The following is a 24,778-nucleotide window of genomic DNA, read 5'->3' as shown; positions in this document are numbered from 1 at the left end:
CTACCTGTTACCCAGTTCTGAAGTTGTTTCCACATTTTGAGGTATCTTTATAGTAAAGCCCCACTTCTGGTACCAATTTTCTGTGTTAGGCTGTTCTGCTATAAAGAAATAGCTGAGACTGGGTAATTTATAGAGAAAAGAGATTTAATTGGCTGATGGTTCTGCAGGCTTTACAGGAAGCACAATGCTAGCATCTGCTTGGCTTTTAGGGGAGCCTTGGGAAGCTTACCATCATGGCAGAAGGCAAAGGGAGAGCAGGCATATTACATTATGAAACAGGAGCAAGAAACACAGAGTTGAGTGGGGAGGTGCCACACACTTCTAAATGCCCTGATCTAGTAAGAACTCACTAGCATGAAAATAATACTAAGCCATGAGGGATCTGCACCCATGATCTAAACGCCGTCCACCAGGCCTTCCTGCCAGCATGGGGGATTACAATTCAACGTAAGATTTGGCAGGGTCAACACTATATCAGACCTCTTTGTCATTTTATAGTGACCTTCTTTGTCTCCTTTGACAGTCTTTGATGTGTAGTCTATTTTATCTAAATTTAGCTCCCCCTGCTCTTTTCTGGTTTCCAGTTTCATGGAATACTTTTTTCCCATCCCTTCACTTTCAGTCTACGTGTATCTTATAGGTGAACTGGGTTTCTTATAGGCAGCATATAGTTGCATCTTGTTTCTTTATCCATTTAGACACTGTATGCCTTTTAATTGGCAAATTGAGTCCATTTATATTCAGTGCTATTATTGATAAGGACGTACTACTGCCAATTTGTTGTTGATTTTCTCATTGATTTGTAACTCCTCTCTTCCTTTCTTCCTATCTTCCTCCGTGGTTAAGTGATTTTTTTTTTTCTGTTAGTATGTTTAATTCATTGCTTTTTATTTTTAGTGAATCTATTACAGGTTTTTGCATTGTGGTTATGTGAGGCTCACAAAAAACATCTTATAGATATGACAAGTTATTTTAAAGAGATGACTACTTTGGATCTCAAAGTGTGAAAACAAAGAAAAATCAAAACAAAACAAAAACTTTACATTTAAATTTTCACCACCCTCCCACATTTTGACTTTATGTTGTCTCAATTTACATATTTTTATACTGCTTATCTCTTAGGTTGCTATAGCTATTATTGTTTTCCATACACTTGTCTTTTGGCCTTCATACTGGAGTTATGAGTGGATTTCACACCACAATTACATCCTAAGTTTGTCTGTGTACTTAATTTTACCCGTGGGTTGTATATTTTTCAATGTTTTCTTTTCACGTGTTAGTTTTGTTTTTTTAGATTGAAGTTAGCATTTCTTGTAAAATGAGTCTGATGGTGGTGAATTTATTCAGCTTTTATTTGTCTGGGAAAGGCTTTATCTCTCCTTTATAGTTGAAGGAAAACTTTGCTGGGTACAGTATTGTTGGACGGCAGTTAGAAAATGTCACTACACTTCCTCCTGGCCTGATTTCTACTGAGAAGTCTATTGCCCAATGAATTAAACCTCCTTTATGTGTTATATTCTTATTTTCTCTTGCTATTTTTAAGATTCTCCATTTATCCTTGATCTTTGAAGCTTTATTTTACCCATGGGTGTCTGATTTGGAACAAATTTGGTATTCTCTGACCTTCAAAGAATTTTTTTTTTTTTTGAGACACAGTCTCATTCTGTCACCCAGGCTGGAGTGCAGTGGTGTGATCTCAGTTCATTGCAAGCTCCACCTCCTGGGTTCACGCCATTCTCTTGCCTCAGCCTCCCAAGTAGCTGGGACTATAGATGCCCGCCACCACACCCTGCTAATTTTTTGTATTTTTAGTGGAGGTGGGGTTTCACCTCAGCCTCCGAAAGTACTAGGATTACAGGCATGAGCCACTGTGCCCAGCCCTCTGACGTTTCAATACCTGAATATTTATCTCCTTCTCAAGTTTTGGAAAATTTCCTGTGAATTTTTTTTTTGGAAGCTTTCTACCCCTTGCTCTTGATCAGCTTCCTTTTAAACACCAATAATTCTTAAATCTGGTCTTTGAAGTAATTTTCTATATCTTGTAGGCAATCTGTGTTCTTTGTTCCTTTGTTCTTTTTTCTCCTTTAACTGTGTAGTTTCCCTTTTTTTTTTTCGTTGCCCAGGCTAGAGTGCCATGGCACAATCTCGGCTCACTGCAAGCTCCGCCTTCTGGGTTCACGCCATTCTCTTGTCTCAGCCTCCCAAGTAGCTAGGACTACAAGCACCTGCCACCACGCCCGGCTTTTTTTTTTTTTTTTTTTGAGACAGAGTCTGGCTCTGTTGCCAGGCTGGAATGCAGGGCGCAATCTCGGCTCACTGCAAGTTCTGCCTCCTGGGTTCATGCCATTCTCCTGCCTCAGTCTCCCAAGAAGCTGGGACTACAGCCGCCCACCACTACACCAGGCTAATTTTTTGTATTTTTAGTGGAGACGGGGTTTCACCATGTTAGCCAGGATGGTCTCTATCTCCTGACCTCGTGATCCACCTGCCTCAGCCTCCCAAAGTGCTGGGATTGCAGGTGTGAGCCACCACACTCGGCCAATTTCTAGTAGAGACGGGGTTTCACCTTGTTGGTCAGGCTGGTATCGACCTCCTGACCAGACTGACCCACCTGCCTGGGCGTCCCAAAGTGCTGGGACCACAGGTGTGAGCCACCATGCCCGGCTGACTGTGTATTTTCAAATAGCCTGTTTACAGCTTGCTGATCTTTTCCTCCGTGTGATCCAGTCTACTCTACTCTTAAGGTTTCCTAGTGAATTTTGCAGTTCTACTAATGTATTTCTCAGTTCCAGTATTTGATTTTTAAAAATTATTTCAATCTCTCTGTTAAATTCGCTCATACGTTTCTGAATTGCTTTTCTGTATTATCTTGAAGATCACTGAGTTTTTTTTAAACTATATTTTGAATGATTAGTCATAGAGTTCACACATCACCATCTCATTAGAGTCAGTCACTAGTTCCTTGCATTATCCATTTGAGGAGGTTCTCTGTTGTTGCTTCCTGTATGTCTATGTCTTCGGATTGAAGGATTGGTTATTTATTCCAGTCTTCTCTTCTGGCTTGTTTTGTTTTTTATTAGATACCTTTACTTAGAGATTCTTTGTAATTTACGTTTTTTTCCCCCCTGCTAGGTTGTAGACTCTTTTTTGGCACTAAATGGTACCTTAAGCACAGGTTTGCCTCAGTTCTAGTAAACAATCAGAGTGTTGCCCATCCCAAATTGGGAAGGTCCCACAGGAGATATTCCAGTAATGTAGAAAGTCTGGCTAGGGGTTTTTGTCCAGAGGAATGATGGAACAAACCTCCTACCGTATGGTGCCACTGAAAGGCCACTCTGACTGATCTGGCATCTCCTTTGGTGGAGTAACAGATCAGAGTTTCCATGGCTGGGGATGATAGTCCCACCTCCCTGCTTTGTCTCTAGCTGTCCTCAGGAATATTTCTTCCTTTACACACTCCAGATGCTTCCTGTGGGTTGAAGCAGGGACACATCTCCTGTCAGGAACCCAAGATGGTGGGGAAGCTGGTTATCCATCTAAACCTCACTTTTTCCAGTGTAGAAACCATGAGTCAGGAGGAGAAATGCTCCACATACCTGGTGCTGGGCAGATTGTGGGGAAGGGCATTGAAGATATGGAAGTCCAATTCTATTACTATCTGCTCAAATATTTTTAATGTTTTTAATTTTTAATTGTTGTGGGTAGATGTATGTATTTATGGGGTACATGAGATGTTTTGATACAGGCATGCAATGTGTAATAATTACATCATGGAAGATGGGGTATCCATTCCCCCAAGCATTTATCTTTTGTTTTATAAACAGTCCAGTTATATTCTTTTAGTTATTTTTAAATGTACAATTAAATTATTATTGACTATAGTCACCCTGTTTTGCTAGCAAATACTAGGTCTTATTCATTCATTCTAAATATTTTTTTGTAACCATTAGCCATCCCCAATTCCTCACAACCCCCCACTACCCTTCCCAGTCTCTGGTAACCATCCTTCCACTCTTTATCGCCATGATTTAATTTGTTTTGATTGTTAGATCCCACAAGTAAGTGAGAACATGCAATGTTTGTCTTTCTGTGCCTAGCTTATTTCACTTACTGTAATGACCTCCAGTTCCATCCACGTTGTTGAAAATGACTGAATCTCATTCTTTTTCATGGCAGAATAGTACACCACAGTATAAGTACCACATAATTTCTTTTTTTTTTTTTTTGGAGATGGAATCTCACTCTGTTGCCCAGGCTGGAGTGCAGTGGCATGATCTCGGCTCACACCAACCTCTACCTTCCGGGTTCAAGCTATTCTCCTGCCTCAGCCTCCCGAGTAGCTGGGATTACAGGCACATGCTGCCACGCCAAGCTAATTTTTTTTGTATTTTAGTAGAGACGGGGTTTCACCATGTTGCCCAGGCTAGTCTTGAACTCCTTAGCTCAGGCAATCTAATCCACATGCCTCGGCCTCCCAAAGTGCTGGGATTATAGGCATGAGCCACTGTGCCTGGTCTAAGTACCACATTTTCTTTATCCATTTATCTCTTGATAAACACTTAGGTTCCTTCTAAATCTTGGCTATTATGAACAGAGCTGCAACAAACATGAGAATGCAGGTATCTCGTCAGTATGCCAATTTCCTTTCTTTTAGGTATACAGAGAGCAGTGGAATTGCTGAGTCATATGGTAGCTTTATTTTTAGTTTTTTGAGGAACCTCCAAACTGCTTTCCACAGTGGTTATATTAGTTTACATTCCCGTCAACAGTGTATGAGGGTTCTATTTTCTCCATATCCTTGCCAGCATTTGTTATTGCCTGCCTTTTGTATGTAAGCCATTTTAACTGGTGTGAGATGATATCTCATTGTTTTGATTTGCATTTCTCTAATGGTCAAGGATGTTGAGCACCTTTTCATATATCTGTTTGCCATTTGTATGTCTTCTTTTCAGAAATGTCTATTGAAATCTTCTGCCAATTTTTCAATTGGATTATTAGATTTTTTTTCCTATAGAGTTTTGCTCATAGATTTTGTTCTTTTCTCTGTGATTCTACGAACTGTTTTACCTTCATATTTGAGTGCTGGGATATTGCTGGTGATAATCTTGGTGCTCTCTTGTTTGTGGTTTTCTGTGAAGGAGAGTGAAGCCAACTTGCTTCTACACCATTTTGGAACCTAGTCTCTCCATAGGGCTGCTTGAGCGTCCTCACAACATGTCAGCTGGCTTTCCCAAGTTCAATAAGTTTTGAAGGACATATACACCTGCATAACTACTCACAACCAATATACAGAACATTTCCATCATCCAAACAGTTCCTTCAGGTTCCTTTGTAGTCAGTCCATCCCTTCACTCCTGTCTCCATATAACCATCATCAGCTTTCTGTTATTGTTGTTTAGTTGTATTTTCTTTCTTCCTTTTCTTTTGAAGAGACAGGGGGTCTTGCTCTGCCACTTAGGCTGGAGTATAGTCACATGATCATAGCTCACTGTAACCTCAATCTCCTGGGCTCACAAAATACCCCTGCCTCAGCCTCCCAAGTAACTGGGACTAGAGGCATGCACCATTATGCCCACATACATTTTTTTATTTCCCATATACTGACAGGGACAGGGGTCTTGCTATGTTGCCCAGGCTGGTCTTGAACTCTGGGCCTCAAGTGATTCTCCTGCCTCAGCCTCCCAAAGTGCTGGGATTACAGGCATTAGCCATTGTGCCTGGCCCAGTTTGTATTTTCCAGAGCTTCATATAAATGATATCACATAGTATGTAGTTTCTGTGTAAGGTCTCTTTCACTCAGCATAATATTTTTGAGATTCATTCTGTTGTTGTGTGTATTGTATCATTCCTTTTTATTAAGTAGTGTATACAGCTATACCATGAAAAAGTTCTCAATTATTTATTGAATTTCATCAATAAAAAAAATTGTGGACATTTGTTTCTTTATCCTATAATGTAGGAAATATCCTACAGAATATCCTCAATTTTGCTTCTTATCTTGCAAAGCTTAAAATATTAAAATAGTACATGATCCTTAATAGAAAAAGTTTTATGACTCTGGAGTAGCAGAATAGTCATGATTTGGGAACGTGCTATAATTGCAGACTCTCAAAACCTACCCTAGAACTACTGACTTAGAATCTAGATTTTAATAAGGTCCTAGGTAAATTATACATATATCAAAGGATGAGAGATATTGTTTTATTCTGACAGTTTTTAAAAATTTTAGAGTTATAACAATAACACCCTGCATATGTGAAAGTGTGAGAGATAGCTGTGTGTGTGTGTGTGTGTGTATCAACAAGTCTAACAGAGTCATTCACATCTATGACATTCAGAAAACTATTATTGGCATCTCAAACAAACTCATAAAAATACCCAAATAAAATATGGAGACATGTTGAATTTTTCAGTATTGCTCCTATATAAAAATTCCAATTCTCATTTTAAAATTACCATCTTTAGATAGAAAATATCCATTATTTTATAATCTTACAGTATCAAATGATTTCCTAAAGTTTCTTGTTAAAGCACTTTTCAAAAGAGCAAATGAAACACAACTAAAAACTATTCTGTCTTCTGTAAAAGGATATACTAGTGATTAGCAGAGATTAGCAGATAATCATCATCATGCATATGACCAACAAGGCCAAAAGGACACCAGGGTTTTCATATATTATATGCTATAAAATTCATGCAGCAAACCTACTTGGCATGTATTTTTTAGTATTGTACACATCTTTTGATCAACAAATTAAAACTTAAAGAACAAATCATTGAATTCCTATTGACATTTACTGAAAAAGTATGTGAAATGTGAAGATATTCTCTTCATGCAAAAATCATGATAAAGACATTTTCAAAATCAGAGAAAACTAATTTATATAACATAACTAAATTTTCTATAAGCAGTAACAATAGCTTTGTGTTACTAAACTCAGACAGCTGTTATGTTTGTAATCATCTCCTATAACTAATTGCAGTAACCAGTTTGGGTTTCCTAGACTCCATTTGAAATTATATTTACGTAACTGTTACTTTATAAACAGAGTTTCATACTTTCACTGATTTAATTCTGTCAATTCTAAGTTTCGATTTGGGACCCTTAATAAAATATTCAAAATAAAGAAAATATTTGTCTTTTTTTGATACTTACTTTACCAATGTTAGCTTGAAAATAGCAACTTCTTTTCTTCAAACAATCTTTTCCAGAATTTCTTGATTCACTTTGTATCTTTTCGCACACATGCTAGTTCTAAATATATATCTGAACTCCAAATGGCTTCTCTTCATATTAATAGCCCAAAACAAGCTATTAAATCTTCCTTATAACAAGCAACAATATGCCAAAACACTTGCTCTGTATTTCATACTTTAATAAAAAGGACCTATAAACACTAAAACAATTATTTTAAAAACCCATTCCTACATTAATAAATATCATGTTCCCCGTTCATATGACAAAATTTGGCACTAGTCAGAAGCTGTCAGAGGAGCTGTTCAAAGATCAGAATTTTTCAGATTTATCTCGTCTTATTTAAAAACGTTACACGCATTATGCTTGGAGCCAGATCATATAGTCCCTTTAGGACAATCAGAGATTCACCTGAATTAGTCCTACTTTGGAAAGTCGAAGTCTTTTAAATGGCATTGTTAGAAAATCATACAATAATAAAACAATATGAGAATACATATTTTTGATTCTGTTTGAGGCTCTACTAATATTTATTATTCACTTTAAGAAAGACTTGAATTGTAAAAACATAAAATAGATAAATTCTTTATAATCTTCTATATTCTAAATGATCTATCTATTATTTAAAAACAAGATAGTATTAAATATAGAAAAAATTAAAAAGGGGTTTCATTTAAAATTGACGTGTTTATCTGGGAATTATAAAAGAAAAATTTAAAAGATTGTGTAAAATTAAGTATTAACAGAAAATATTAAAAAGGCACCCTTAAAATTCTAGGTTTAAATATAGGTAATTGGAGAACCTACAGGTCATAATGTAATAAGCCCTGATTTTTAAAAGTCAACAAAAAATGTTTCCCTCTAAAAGATACCCTTTCCAATTTTAAGGTAAAAATGCAGAAAAATAGAAATCATTAACAATGCATGAACCAAAAATTAGTTTAGAATAAAGGCCAATTACAATTATGGAATCTGCATCTGTTCATTACAACTTTGTCAGTTTTCCAGAATATGAGGCTAGGCAGTTTTTACAAATGACGTAAATGGAAATGTGTTCAGAAACGGCTAAACAATGTGTGCAACATGCAAAAAATGTGATGTTACAGCTAAAAAGGAATTCACTCTTCTTCACACTACTATTTATATAGACTTCTCTTGGTTCTATTTCTATGGACATTTTTCTTACTCTGTATAATTTTGCCAATTGAGAGACTGACTCAACATTCTTTGAATATTTGAAATTTCTACAAATATGAAACATCTCCTACCAAGGTGTATAGAATGGCTTACAAAGAATTTAGATGACTTAGAAAAATTGCATTAAATTTCTCTGATAAATGTGTGGCAAATGTTTAGATGAGTAATCTTCTTAAGGCTATTTCTAATCCATGGGCTCAGCTTTTCGGGCAATCAATGGACTTCTTAGGACATGCCATATTTAGCTGAGAAAAGGCTGTCCAGGTCAGTGAGAAAGAAAATTCATTGGGGGCATATCAAGTAGTCCAAAAGTGACAAAATAATATCAAATAATAACAAAGAAATAAGCCTAAAGAGAGTTAAGCAGGTTTTTAAAAAATCAGAGAAGCATTTTCCATAATCTCTTAGAAACTGAGAAAAATGGGTTTTTATCATTAATAAGTTTCAAAAATGTCGGGTATTCTCCCATCTCTAAGAGATTCATGGTATGTAATTAACATATTAAAAGCTCTGTGAGCTAAGTCCAAAAAAGAAAGCAATTTAATTTTTGTACATGAAATCTCTACCCCTTTCTGAAAATTTCAACCCCCATATTTTTCCACAGAAGACAATTTGGAAAGGCTTTGATAATTTTAGATATTTAAGCAGTAAAATGTGAAAAGCAAAAATGGCCCACATATGAAAAATGACTAAGTTAAAAAATCATCTAAAAGAACTGAAAATAAAAGAAATGGGAAGGTGGGCCCTTCCTTGGGTATTATTCATTTATTCAACAAATATTTACTGAGCATTAAGTGTGACAAACATAATGCTAGACACTAGGTACACAGTTTTGATTTTCTAAGACACTCTTTCTGTCCCCACTCTCAGATCTCCCTCCCAAAATAAACAGAAGTCTTTTTGAGAGATACTTCTGTTATATGAGCAAACTATCAATTTCAACCCAAATATAGTGTTAACCTAGTTTCGCAAGCACTGGCATTAGTAAAGGCACTTAACAAGCAAGAAAATACTAATAACTAAATGCTGATCATGTAAGTTTTTTTTTCTCAAAACTGAAAACTGAAGATACTGAATATCTGCCCAAATTAAACACTAATAAAGTGATGCTGGTGATGACATAATGTTCTCAGTGATGGGCATGAGACATAGGATAATCTAGATATGAGCTATTGGCAATCATATGATCAGTAATCTTTGCTTTCTAGGACCATAACAATGATTCAAATATTTTAAGTAGCTTTAAGATTCTCAGCCGATAGAGAATGCCATATTCCATGTGGTTTTTAATTACATGTTACCAATAATGTAAAACAATCCCATTTTTACAGGAGACATATTCAGTCGATATAAACCTGCTTGAAAGGCTCTCACTGGTCAAATCTAGGATAACGTAGCATCAAAAGAACCAATGACAGTAACGGATTTTTTTTTTTTTTTTTTGAAAGAGAGGGTATCACTCTGCTGCACAGGATGGAGTGTAGTGGCACAATCATGACTCACTGCAGCCTCGACATCCTCAGCCTCCTGAGTTGCTGGGACTAAATGTGCACATGAGTCCCTACCAACAGTAGTAAATAAAGGAGAAGGGATAATTCCTCCCAAAAATGGAATCCCAACTAATCAATGTGGTATATATGTTAGAAGTGGTATGTGTGTGTTCGGGGGTGGGGGGTGGAAATCACCATTTATCATGTATAGAATTACTTTTTTTTTTTTGAGTCGGAGTCTCGCTCTGTCACCCAGGCTGGAATGCAATGGCGCAATCTTGGCTCACTGCAACCTCCACCTCCCAGACTGAAGTGATTCTCCTGTCTCAGCCTCCCGAGTAGCTGGGACTACGGGTGTGTGCCACCACATCCAACTAATTTTTGTATTTTTAATGGAAACGGGATTTCACTATGTTGGCCAGGCTGGTCTCGAGCTCCTAATCTCACTTTTTAATGACCATTTGTCATAAAAAGAAAGACTGAGGAATTATACCTTTTTGGTCTTCTTGGTCACATGGATGAAGACGACCATCTGTTCATCTCTGTTAATCACATAAGAAAGACCTGACAACTAAACACAATGAGGGATTCTGGACCAAAGTAAGAACAGTGAGGTGTTTGGCAAAATTTAGAACTTTTTTCTTTTGCTTTGAGGGACATTAGTTGGGAAATTGGCAAAATTTAAATAAGGTCTGTAAATCAGTTAATAATAAGTATCGGGCTTGGGCTCATGCCTGTAAATCCCAGCATTTTAAGAGGACAAGGTGGGTAGATCACTTGAGCTCATGAGTTTGAGACCCACCTAGACAACATGGTAAAATCCCGTCTCTCCCAAAAAATTACAAAAAATTAACTGAGCATGGTGGTTCATGCCTATAGTTTCGGCTATGTGGGAGGCTGAGGATCACCTGAGCCCAAAAAGTCAAGGCTACAGTGAGCCATGATTGTGCATATTTGGGGCTGAGGCAGGAGGATTACTTGAGGACAAGAGTTTCCTTGAGAAGGGAGGCTGAGGCAGGAGGATCACTTGAGGTCAGGAGCTTGAGACCAGCCAGGGAAAGACAGTGAGACCCTGTCACCAAAAAAAATTTTTTTTTAATTAGCCAGATGTGGTGATGTATACCTGTAGTACTAGCTACTAGAAAGGCTGACACAGGAGGACTGTTTGAGCCTGGGAGTTTGAGGTTAACATGAGCTACGATCGCACCACTGCACTCCAGCATGGGTGACAGAGTGCAACTCTGTCTCCACAATAACAATATTTCATCAATGTTAATTTCCTGTTTTCTACACACAGTACAATTATTATGTTATGATTGTGTAAGATGTTAACATTTGGGGCGAAGGGTGTACTATTTTTACAATTTTTATAAATGTAAATTAATTCAAAATAAATTTTAAAAAGAAAGAAAACCACCATTTCACAAACCACCATAACTGTTTCAAGTAAGAATCATCATCAGTAGATGCTAAAGCTAGTGGATGAAAGTATGAGCAACAATATATTTACATAAAGTATGCCACATATTTATTAATCTCAAGGTAGAAAATAGAGAAGACTGTCAGTGCACAGATCACACCCCGCAGCCCCGGAAGATGGGGAACTGCCTCAAATCCCCGACCTCCGATGATATCTCCCTGCTTCAGGAGTCTCAGTCCAACTGGGCTAGCTTTGGCGAGGGGACTAAGCTGTATCAGGAGCTGCTGCCATATCACGAACAGGTTCCAGTTCCAGTCTACCATCCAATACCTAGCAACACCTATCCTAACAAATTAGGATACCTCAAAGAAGAGGCCTTATACAACAACTGCCTAAAGGAGTTCATGGCCCTGGAAGAGATGGATCAGAAAATCAGATCAACAAATCCAGGAGTGTGCGATCTGTATAATGGACTTTGTTTATGGGGACCCAATTCAATTTCTTCTTCTTCTTCTTTTTTTTTTTTTTTTTTTTTTTGAGATGGAGTTTCCCTCTTGTCACCCAGGCTGGAGTACAGTGGCGTGATCTCAGCTCACTGCAATCTCCACCTCCCGGGTTCAAGTGATTCTCCTGCCTCAGCCTCTGGAGTAGCTGGGACTACAGAGATGCGCCACCAGGCCAGCTAATTTTTGTATTTTCAGTAGAGACGGGTTTCACTACGTTGGCCAGGATGGTCTCGATCTCTTGACTTCGTGATCCACCCATCTCGGCCTCCCAAAGGGCTGGGATTACAGGCATGAGTCACTGCGCCCGGCCCCAATTCAATTTCTACCGAGCACGTACATCTACCACCTGGACTGTATTAGGACTGGTCGATGAGATCCTTCATGTGCCCATCCTCCATGGAGCCAGTTGATGCAGCACTGCTTTCATCCTAGGATACTATTGAGCCAGGGTCTCTCATCTGACTTCAAGTGAGCCATCATTTTGGGGGATTTTGATCTTTTGTCACTGAGTCCAAAGATCATGCACAAAAGTTTCCTAAAAATTCCTGGATGGCTGCAGAAGTTGGGGGGAAAGTACATGATATTTCAAAATTTACAGGGAAAAGTAGGATGGTATTTTTATGTAAGGCCTTGACCCAGTGTTTAAAAATGCAACTGTATTTAGACCTTGTTATTGTTCCAGTACATAGGAATTGTGTAAAGTGTTATAGCAGCTGTATTTGTTTAAACTGTGTGTACTGAAGATAAGAAGAAGACAGTAGTTATTTTTCCTAAATGAAATAACTTTCGGTAGTGATTTGGGCACACCCAAGATGGCTGAATAGGAACAGCTCCAGCCTCCAGCTCCCAGCGTGAGCAACACAGAAGATGGGTGATTTCTGCATTTTCAACTGAGGTACCGGGTTCATCTCACTGGGGAGTGTCGGACAGTTGGTGCTGGTCTGCGGGTGCAGCCCAACCAGCAAGAGCTGAAGCGAGGCATTGCCTCACCTGGGAAGCGCAAGGGGGAAGGGAATTCCTTTTCCTAGCAAAAGGAAACTGAGACACACAACACCTGGAAAATCGGGTAACTCCCAGCCTAATACTGTGCTTTACTAAGGGTCTTAGCAAATGGCACACCAGGAGATTATATCCCACACCTGGCCTGGAGGGTCCTACGCCCACAGAGCCTGCCTCATTGCTAGCACAGCAGTCTGAGATCTAACTACCAGGTGGCAGCGAGGCTGGGGGAGGGGTGCCCACCATTGCTGAGGCTTAAGTAGGTAAACAGAGCAACAGGGAAGCTCGAATTGGGTAGAGCCCACCACAGCTCAAGGAGGCCTTCCTGCCTCTGTAGACTCCACCTCTGGGACAGGGCATAGCTAAACAAAAAGCAGCAGAAACCTCAGCAGAGGTAAATGTCCCTGTCTGACAGCTTTGAAGAGAGCAGTGGTTCTCCCAGCACAGAAGTTGAGATCTGAGAACAGACAGATCGCCTGTTCAAGTGGGTCCCTGACCCCTGAGTAGCCTAACTGGGAGACATCCCCCACTGGGTGCGTACTGATACCTGACACCTTGCAAGGCTGGGTACACCTCTGAGACGAAGCTTCCAGAGCAAGAATCAGAAAGCAACACTCACTGTTCAGCAATATTCTATCTTCTGCAGCCTCCACTGCTGATACCTGGGCAAACAGGGTCTGGAGTGGACCTCAAGCAAACTCCAACAGACCTGCAGCTGAGGGTCCTGTTAGAAGGAAAACTAACAAACAGAAAGGACACCCACACCAAAACCCCATCAGTACATCACCATCATCAAAGACCAAAGGCAGATAAAACCACAAAGATGGGGAAAAAGCAGTGCAGAAAAGCTGGAAATTCAAAAAATCAGAGTGCATCTCCCCCTCCAAAGGAACACAGCTCATTGCCAGCAATGGAACAAAGCTGGACAGAGAATGACTTTGACGAGTTGAGACAAGAAGGCTTCAGTAGATCAAACTTCTCAGAGTTAAAGGAGGAACTACATACCCAGCGCAAAGAAACTAAAAACCTTGAAAAAAGATTTGACGAATGACTAACTAGAATAACCAATGTAGAGAAGTCCTTAAAAGAACTGATAGAGATGAAAACCATAACACGAGAACTACGTGACAAATGTACAAGCTTCAGTAACTGACTCAATCAACTGGAAGAAAGAGTATCAGAGATTGAAGATCAAATGAATGACATGAAGCAAGAAGAGAAGTGTAGAGAAAAAAGAGTAAAAAGAAATGAACAAAGCCTCCAAGAAATATGGGATTATGTGAAAAGGCCAAATCTACATCTGACTGGTGTGCCTGAAAGTGATGGGGAAAATGGAACCAAGTTGGAAAACACTCTGCAGGACATCATCCAGGAGAACTTCCCCAACCTAGTAAGGCAGGCCAACATTCAAATTCAGGAAATACAGAGAACGACACAAAGATAGTCCTCAAGAAGAGCAACTCCAAGACACATAATTGACAGATTCACCAAAGTTGAAATGAAGGAAAAAATGCTAAGGGCAGCCAGAGAGAAACGTCAGGTTAACCACAAAGGGAAGCCCATCAGACTAACAGCAGATCTCTCACCAGAAACTCCACAAGCCAGAAGACAGTGGGGGCCAATATTCAACATTCTTAAAGAAAACAATTTTCAACCCAGAATTGCATATCCAGCCAAACTAAGTTTCATAAATGAAGGAGAAATAAAATCCTTTACAGACAAGCAAGTGCTTAGAGATTTTTGTCACCACCAGGCTTGCCCTACACGAGATCCTGAAGGAAGCACTAAACATGGAAAGGAACGACAGGTACCAGCCATTGCAAAAACATGCCAAAATGTAAAGACCATCGATACTAGGAAGAAACTGGATCAACTAACGAGCAAAATAACCAGCTAATACCATAATGACAGGATCAAGTTCACACATAACAATATTAACCTTAATGTAAATGGACTAAATGGTCCAATTAAAAGACACAGAATGGCAAATTGGATAAAGAGTCAAGACCCATCAGTTTGCTGTATTTGGGAGACCCATCTCACATGTAGAGACAGACACAGGCTCAAAATAAAGGGATGGAGGAAGATCTACCAAGAAAATGGAAAACAAAAAAGGCAGGGTTTGTAATCCTAGTCTCTGATAAAATAGACTTTAAACCATCAAAGATCAAAAGAGACAAAGAAGGACATTACATAATGGTAAAGGGATCAATTCATCAGAAACAGCTAACTATCCTAAATATATATGCACCCAATACAGGAGCACCCAGATTGATAAACCAAGTCCTTAGAGACTTAGACTCCCATACAATAATAATGGGAGACTTTAACACCCCACTGTCAACATTAGACAGATCAATGAGACAGAAAGTTAACAAGGATATCCAGGAATTAAACTCCACTCTGCACCAAGCGGACCTAATAGACATCTACAGAACTCTCCACCCCAAAACAACAGAATATACATTCTTCTCAGCACCACATCGCACTTATTCCAAAACTGACCACATAGTTGGAAGTAAAGCATTCCTCAGCAAATGTAAAAGAACAGAAATTATAACAAACTGTCTCTCAGACCACAGTGCAATCAAACTAGAACTCAGGATTAAGAAACTCAATCAAAACCGCTCAACTACATGGAAACTGAACAACCTGCTCCTGAATGACTACTGGGTACATAACGAAATGAAGGCAGAAATAAAGATGTTCTTTGAAACCAATGAGAACAAAGATACAACACACCACAACCTCTGGGACACATTTAAAGCAGTGTGTAGAGGGAAATGTATAGCACTAAATGCCCACAAAAGAAAGCAGGAAAGATCTAAAATTGACACCCTAACATCACAATTAAAAGAACTAGAGAAGCAAGAGCACACACAATCAAAAGCTACCAGAAGGCAAGAAATAACTAAGATCAGAGCAGAACTGAAGGAGACAGAGACACAAAAAACCCTCCAAAAATCTATGAATCCAGGAGTTGGTTTTTTGAAAAGATCAACAAAATTGATAGAACACTAGCAAGACTAATAAACAAGAAAAGAGAGAAGAATCAAATACACGTAATAAAAAATGAGAAAGGGGATATCACCACTGACCGCACAGACATAAAAACTACCATCAGAGAATACTATAAACACCTCTATGCAAATAAACTAGAAAACCTAGAAGAAATAGATAAATTCCTGGACACATACACTCTCCTAAGACTAAACCAGAAAGAAGTTGAGTCCCTGAATAGACCAATAGTAGGCTCTGAAATTGAGGCAATAATTAATAGCCTACCTACCAAAAAAAGTCCAGGACCAGGCGGATTTACAGCCGAATTCTACCAGAGGTACAAGGAAGAGTTGGTACCATTCCTTCTGAAACTATTCCAATCAATAGAAAAAGAGGGAATCCTCCCTTACTCATTTTATGAGGCCAGCATCATTCTGATACCAAAGCCTGGCAGAGACACAACAAAAAAAGAGAATTTTAGACCAATATCCCTGATGAACATCGATGCAGAAATCCTCAGTAAAATACTGGCAAACCGAATCCAGCAGCACATCCAAAAGCTTATCCACCATGATCAAGTGGGCTTCATCCCTGGGATGCAAGGCTGGTTCAACATATGCAAATCAATAAATGTAATCCAATGCAAATCAATAAATGTAATCCAGCATATAAACAGAAGCAAAGACAAAAACCACATGATTATCTCAATAGATGCAGAAAAGGCCTTTGACAAAATTCAACAGCCCTTCATGCTAAAAACTCTCAATAAATTCGGTATCGATGGAACGTATCTCGAAATAATAAAAGCTATTTATGACAAACCCACAGCCAATATCATACTGAATGGGCAAACACTTTGAAAACTGGCACAAGACAGGGATGCCCTTTCTCCCCACTCCTATTTAACACCGTCTTGGAAGTTCTGGCTAGGGCAATCAGGCAAGAGAAAGAAATAAAGGGTATTCAATTAGGAAAAGAAGAAGTCAAATTGTCTCTGTTTGCAGATGACATGACTGTATATTTAGAAAACCCCATTGTCTCAACCCAAAATCTCTGTAAGCTGATAAGCAACTTCAGCAAAGTCTCAGGATACAAAATCAATGTGCAAAAATCACAAGTATTCTTATACACCAGTGACAGACAAACAGAGAGCAAAATCATGAATGAACTCCCGTTCACAATTGCTTCAAGAGAATAAAATCCAACTTACAAGGGATGTGAAGGACCTCTTCAAGTAGAACTACAAACCACTGCTCAGTGAAATCAAAGAGGACACAAACAAATGGAAGAACATATCACGCTCATGGATAGGAAGAATCAATATTGTGAAAATGGCCATACTGCCCAAGGTAATTTATAGATTCAATGCCATCCCCATTAAGCTATCAACGGCTTTCTTCACAGAATTGGAAAAAACTGTTGTAAAGTTCATATGGAACCAAAAAAGAACCCACATTGCCAAGACAATCCTAAGCCAAAAGAACAAAGCTGGATGAATCACACTACCTGACTTCAGACTATACTACAAGGCTACAGTAACCAAAACAGCATGGTACTGGTACCAAAACAGATATAGACCAATGAAACAGAACAAAGCCCTCAGAAATAATACTACACATCTACAGCCATCTGATCTTTGACACACCTGACAAAAACAAGAAATGGGGAAAGGATTCCCTATTTAATAAATGGTGCTGGGAAAACTGGCTAGCCATAAGTAGAAAGCTGAAACTGGATCCTTTCCTTACTCCTTATACAAAAATTAATTCAAGATGGATTAGAGACTCAAATGTTAGACCTCAAACCATAAAAACCCTAGAAGAAAACGTAGGTAATACCATTCAGGACATAGGCATGGGCAAGGACTTCATGTCTAAAACACCAAAAGCAACGGTAACAAAAGCAAAATTGACAAATGGGATCTAATTAAACTAAACAGCTTCTGCACAGCAAAAGAAACTACCATCAGAGTGAATAGGCAACCTACAGAATGGGAGAAAATTTTTGCAATCTACTCATCTGACAAAGGGCTACAAGAAAAAAAAAAACACAAAAAGTGGACAAAAGATATGAACAGACACTTCTCAAAAGAAGACATTCACATAGCCAACAGACACATGAAAAAATGCTCATCATCATTCGCCATCAGAGAAATGCAAATCAAAACCACAATGAGATACCATCTCACACCAGTTAGAATGGCAATCATTAAAAAGTCAGGAAATAACAGGTGCTGGAGAGGATGTGGAGAAATAGGAACACTTTTACACTGTTGGTGGGACTATAAACGAGTTCAACCATTGTGGAAAACAGTGTGGCAATTCCTCAAGGATCTAGAACTAGACATACCATTTGACCCAGCCATCCCATTACTGGGTATATACCCAAAGGGTTATAAATCATGCTACTATAAAGACACATGCACATGTATGTTTATTGCGGCACTAGTCACAATAGCAAAGACTTGGAATCAACCCAAATGTCCCTCTGTGACAGACTGGATTAAGAAAATGTGGCACATATACACCATGGAATACTATGCAGCCATAAAAAAGGATGAGTTCATGTCCTTTGTAGGGACATGGATGCAGCTGGAAACCATCATTCTCAGAAAACTATCGGAAGAACAGAAAATCAAATACCACATGTTCTCACTCATAGGTGGGAATTGAACAATGAGATCACTTGGACACAGCAAGGGGAACATCACACACCGGGTCCCATCTTGGGGACGGGTAGGGGCGAGGGATAGCATTAGGAGATATACCTAATGTAAATGATGAGTTAATGGGTGCAGCACACCAACATGGCACATGTATACATATGTATCAAACCTGCACATTGTGCACATGTACCCTAGAACTTAAAGTATATACATAAAAAAAAGAAATAACTTTCTTCTCTTCCTCCTCCCCACCCAAATTCTTTTCTGATGTTACTGGCATTTGGGTCAAGGTTTTATTAAAAGCTACGTTTTATAACACTGGCACACACAAAAAATTTTAAGCTTATTTGCACAGTTCTTTTTTTCCATTAGAAATGGAATTCATTGCCTTAGGTCTTTTTAAATAGAGTATTATTATCGTTGGGATTAGTTCTATGCTTGAAAACCAGTTCATTTATAACCTGTTATAAGTGATATATTCTGCTTGCAGTCAGGAAATGCAGAATTCAAAGTGATCTCCTAGCTTGTAAGCAAACTGACATGCACTATCCCTTTTCTATTAAAAAAAAAAAAAAAAAGGTGTCAATAAACCAACTCTATTAAAGTGGGGTTTAATGTTACACTTTCCTATGTGTTTTTTCTAATTATTTTGGTTGTTAATATGGTGATAATTAAAAGTCAAGGTAAATTTTAAATATTAAGAATTCTGATTTATTGAGATTGAATTATGCCACCATGTTTATGAAAAATTAAGGTAGCACCATGGTGAGACCTCATGAGAAACAGTTACTCAGCTGTAACAATTTTGATTTATTCTGTTTCCTGTGACCTCTTTGCCTCTTGTCTTGAACCATAGTAAAAGGATACTGCATCCCTCATTACTGTATTGCTGGGGTTACTGACGATACATAAATCACATCTCAGTCCCTGTTTCTTGGAAAGGTATCTATTACATCCTGCTAGCTGACTGACAAAATGAAGCAGGTAGAATAAAGATAAGTGTGTTTCACATTTTGCACACACATGTAGAATTTGTATAACCACATGACTTCATAGTTGTGATCTCAAAAAAGGAGGAATTTCTCCATTTTTTCTTCCAGTTAATGTAAGAATACTTTAAATCTCTAGGCTTCTGAAGTGTTAGAGGTAAAGATGTAGTAGCAATGTTTTATCCATTTAACATGTGTTTATTTTTCATATGTACTAAACGGTGACCTACTTGTTCACCTCAATGACATAATAGTAAAAAAAAAAATCATTCATTAGAAAAAGGAAGAGTGGTCTCAACCTAACAAAGAAATCAGAAATGTTTATTATTTTATGTTGAGCTGAATATTGGACTCTAACATTTTTCTACATGCAAAACAGAGTGTCATGAAGGTTCTTCATAGTTGCAATATAGAGGAATTTAGTATCTCTTAAGTGCTCTGTAAAGATTTGACATTCAACTGTAGTATCCATATGTTGGTTAAATTTCCTTATGAGCCCCATGATGGAAAGACTTAAAGATGAATTTGAGAAAAATTGAAAGAAATTAGAGTATGAGGTTCTGTTAAACTGTTACATGTATCTTGCTTAAATTTCTGTTTATTAATTTATATCCACCCAATTACATAAAGCAAATTTGAAGGAAACAACTGAGGCTGTGCAATATTATCTGTGATAATTGCTTTTTTTATTGTTGTGTTTTCTACTTAAACATGATGCTTATGTCATCAAGTATTATAGTCAGACGTTTTTTCTCACTTGTTAAAATTGGTAAACGAACTTTTTTAAAATAAAAAAAAAAGCTTCTCCAACTTTACAATGGAAATCGATCAATGAACCTGATATATCAATGTTAACATTACCAGTAACAAGAAAAATTGATATAATGGGCCCTCAAATATGATGCACTGAGAAAAAGACACAAATACATTTCTGTAGTAGTATTCCTGAATATCCAATATCTGATACTAATCTGAAGGAAACACCAAACTCCAAATGAGGCACATTTTATAAAATAACAGACCTATTACTCTTGAAAAATGTTAGGGACCTGAAAGATAAATTAATTCTGAAAACAATTTCAGATTAAACAACACTAAAAAGACATGAAATCCAAATGTCACTTGATTGTACAATCATTCCTGAAACAGGAAAAAAAAAATCATCTTTTGTTTACAACAAAAGACATGAATGGGACAACTAGCAACATTTGAATGTCTAGAGCATTACTAATACAACTTTCTGCAGTGATGGAAGTGTTCTAGATCTGTGCTCTCTGATACAATAACCACTGGACTGCTGAGTGCCGGAAATGAGAAACTGAATTTCTAATATATTTAATTTATTTAAATAGCCACATATTCAGTATCTACCAGACTGAACAGCACAGGCTTATATACTAGACAATAGTACTAGATCAATGTTAATTTCCTGATTTGATGACTGCATTGAGATTACATGAGAGAATATCCTTATTTTTAGGGAAAAAACTCTGAAGTGTTTAGAGGTTAAGGAGCATCATGTGTACAACTTAAAATCTTCAAAATGTTTCAGAGAAAAGAAAGAATGGTAAAGCGAAGTGGTAAAACGTTAATATTTTGAGAATCTGGGTGAAGTGTATACAGAATCCTTCATACTATTTTTGTAAGTCTACTATTATTGCACATTAAAAGTTAAAAAGAATAGCTGCATAAAATCAATGTTATTCTCACTAAAACTTATTTGTAAATATAAAAATATTAATCACGTTCCTACTCATCACTATTTTTCACTTTGTTCTTGAAATGTGAGTGTTCAACTGCTAATTTGATTTCATTTTTTAAAAAACTCCTGTATATTCTATAAACAAAATATTCACTCTCTGACCAAAAGTGTATAATATATTAAGCTATTCTAAACTTTTATAGTTAGCAGAGAAAGAAAGAGCATAGAACTGAGATTTCAGCCTGAGTACTGAATATTAAAAGTAGCAAAGGTATTTCAAAATTAAGTTCATTGCTGGGCATGGTGACTCATGCCTGTAATCCCAGTACTATGGGAGGCTGAGGTGAGAGGATCACTTGAGGTCAGGAGTTCAAGACCAGCCTGGGCAACAGAGAGACGCAGATCTAACGCTACAAAAAATTAAAAAAAAAAAAATCAACCAGGCATGGTGGTGTGCATCTGTAGTCCTAGCTACTTGGGAAGTTGAGGTAGGAGGATCACCTGAATCCAGGAGTTTGAGGCTGCATTGAGCTATGATCACACCACTAGACTCCAGCCTGGGCAACAGAGTAAGATCTTTGCTTTTAAAAAAACCAGTTAATTAGGCCGGACACAGTAGCTCATGCCTATAATCCCAGCACTTTGGGAGGCCGAGGCGGGTGCATCATGAGGTCAGGAGATGGAGACCATCCTGGCTAACACAGTGAAACCCCATCTCTGCTAAAAAAAAAAAAAAAAATACAAAAAATTAGCCGGGTGTGGTGGTGGGTGCCTGTAGTCCCAGCTGCTCGGGAGGCTGAAGCAGGAGAATGACATGAACCTGGGAGGCAGAGCTTGCAGTGAGCCAAGATCGGCCACTGCACTCCAGCCTGGGTGACAGAGCAAGGCTCCATCAAAAAAAAAAAAAAAAAAAAAAAAAAAGCATAAAAATCATTGGGAATCTTTCTATTTCTGCAGAGATGGAATATATAGTGTTATTCCCACAGAGTAAAATGGAAAGCTCCATAAACAGTGTGATTTAGTGGTTATCCTTGGAAAATAATCAAGAAAAAATGCCTATATATCCTGCTTATATGTAATTAACCAAATATCAATGATAATGCACAGGTTGAACAGAAAACTTAGAAACTAAAGAAAAAGCATCTAGATTAATTTCAAATCAGATTTATCTTTTTCATAGTCTACTCAATCCAGTAAAATCAGGTTTCCATCATCACTTCATGAGACTATCCTCAGAAAGATCTATAAATGTACTTTTCACTAAATCCAATGAATACATTTTAGTCCTTAATCTCTTGATAACATACATTTGATAATACAAACACCTTCCTTCATGAAATGGTCTTTTCTCCTGGCTTTAATAATGTATACTTTCTTGATTTTTCTCTCTCTATTCGACTTCTAGTATCCTTGCATGCTCTCTTCCTTTAGCCATCTCTTTATTGACATTTCTCAAAATTCTGTCCTAGACCATAATCTCTTCTCATTTTATACCCTAACCTTGGGTTAGGGGGTCTCATCTCACATTCCTGGCTTCAAAAAACATGTATTGCACATATGAAAGTGAACCCAAAAGATCATCCTATTCTAAACTGTTCCTGAGATTCATACCCACAAATGAAGCTATGGACATGTCCAATTGGATGTCTTTCAGGAACATCTAACTCAACATGTCAAAAAGTAAATTTATTATCTCTAGTCCCTATGGCTACTGCCTCCCCCAAAACTGCTCTTCCTCTTTTCATAAATGGCAGTATCATTTGCACAAGACAAAAACCTGGGAATTGTCTTTTATTTCTCATTCATCACTACCTCCATTTAAGGAACTATTAAGTCTAGTATATTCTATCACTCAAATTGAGTAGATTATTATTTGCATGAGTTATATTCTATAAAGTTGCTATGAACCCTGAATTAGTGAACACTAAACCACCATTCCTAGAGGAAATACAGGATTATATTCCTGTGAGCCTCTGGTCACAGATTTTCAGCAGTCAACACACAACATTGTTAGATGTTCCTAAAGGTCATCCAGTTGGACATGTTCATAGGTCTATTTGTGGGTATGAATGAATCTCAGGAACAGTTTAGGATAGGATAATCTTTGGGTTCACTTTCATATGTGCAATACGTGGTTTTTGAAGCCGTAACTGTGAGGTGAAACCCTCCATCAAGGTTAATGAGTATAATGAGAAGAGATTATTGTCTAGGACAGAAAGTGTGCTTCTGTTTAAATACAACTTTCATAACTAACATTGAACTCACGGTCAACAGCAGTATAACTCATACCATAATGAAGCTTATTTGTATTTATTTATTTTTTTATTTTAGAGATGGAGTCTCACTCTGTCCCCCAGGCAGGAGTGCAGTGTTGCGATCTTGGCTCACTGCAACCTCTGCCTCCCACATTCTAGCAATTCTCCTGCCTCAGCCTCCCGAGTAGCTTGGACTACAGGTGTACACTGCCACATCCGGTTAATTTTTTGTATTTTTAGGAGAGACAGGGTTTCACCGTGTTGCCCAGGCTGGTCTTGAACTCCTGAGCTCAGGCAATCCATCCACCTCGGCCTCCCAAAGTGCTAAGACTACAGGCATGAGCCACCGTGCCCCAGCAGAAGTTCATCTTAACAAACATACTTGCCCCATATAGTACATCATGATCTTCTTGCACTGAGGAACACTATATAGACAGCACTTTAAAAATATGGTTAGGGCCAGGTTAAACAGTGAAATTACCAATGAAAAGCGCAGATATGAGAAAAACAAAGCAATAAGTAATAGGTGAAAAAGATATTTGTTTACAGGATAAGAACTAAAAGAAGGCAGGATGTTGACTTGTTCAACCCCAGCTGGGAACATGTACATTGGACAACACAAATTTTTTTCTGCTCTGTGCATGTCCACAAATGACTGTGAAAGCATAGTGAGTGGTGATTTGGGGGTTACAAACAAATTTTAGCGAGTAGGCAAAATTGCAAATACAGAATTCACCAGCAGGGATCAAGTGTATCTGCTGAATCTACCTACTTCTCTCTATACCCATGTCTAGTTTAGACAACCCATAACAGTTATGGATTAAGCTGACAGTTTTCAAACTGGTCTTGTTTCTGGCTCTCCTTTGATGTAGTCTGCAAGCAGTAGCCAGAATTGTTTTTATTCTAAAATCTGATATAATTCCTCTTTAAAATGTTTCAATGACCAGCCACAGCAAAAGCCAACACTTTAACAAAAGTTACAATGATATGATCCTTGTGTTTTCGGTCTCCTTTCTTGCTATTACCTTTTTATCTACTGAGCTTCAGCCAAACAGAACTTCTTTAAGGTTTCTCTTATTATTGGGCTTTCGTATATGCTATTTCTTCTGCTAAGTTCATTGTTCCCTCTTTACCTGGCTAGCTCATACTAACCCTTCACATTTCTACTTTATCGTTACCTCTTCCAGAACCTTTCTGCTATGTGCTCATCCAGCATCCTATACTTTCCCTATCTTTCTTTATACTTACCAATTCAGTTTAAATTATCTTTCTATTGTAATGAATTGCTAGTTCCATGAGGACAAAGACAACTACTACCCTTTCCCCAGAGCCTAACCCAGTCAGTACTTCACACACCCAG

General features: G+C 38.0%; 1 pseudogene; it reads left to right on the top strand.

Annotated features, from left to right (window-relative positions):
• The first annotated feature begins 11,463 nt into the window (after positions 1-11,463).
• LOC111542820 lies at positions 11,464-12,270 on the top strand (annotated as a pseudogene).
• Positions 12,271-24,778: the final 12,508 nt, after the last annotated feature.

The sequence above is a fragment of the Piliocolobus tephrosceles genome, chromosome 11, assembly GCF_002776525.5.
Source record: "Piliocolobus tephrosceles isolate RC106 chromosome 11, ASM277652v3, whole genome shotgun sequence".
Lineage (NCBI taxonomy): Eukaryota > Metazoa > Chordata > Mammalia > Primates > Cercopithecidae > Piliocolobus > Piliocolobus tephrosceles.
Note: the sequence above shows the minus strand (reverse complement) of the source record. Positions and strands in the feature narration are given on the sequence as shown.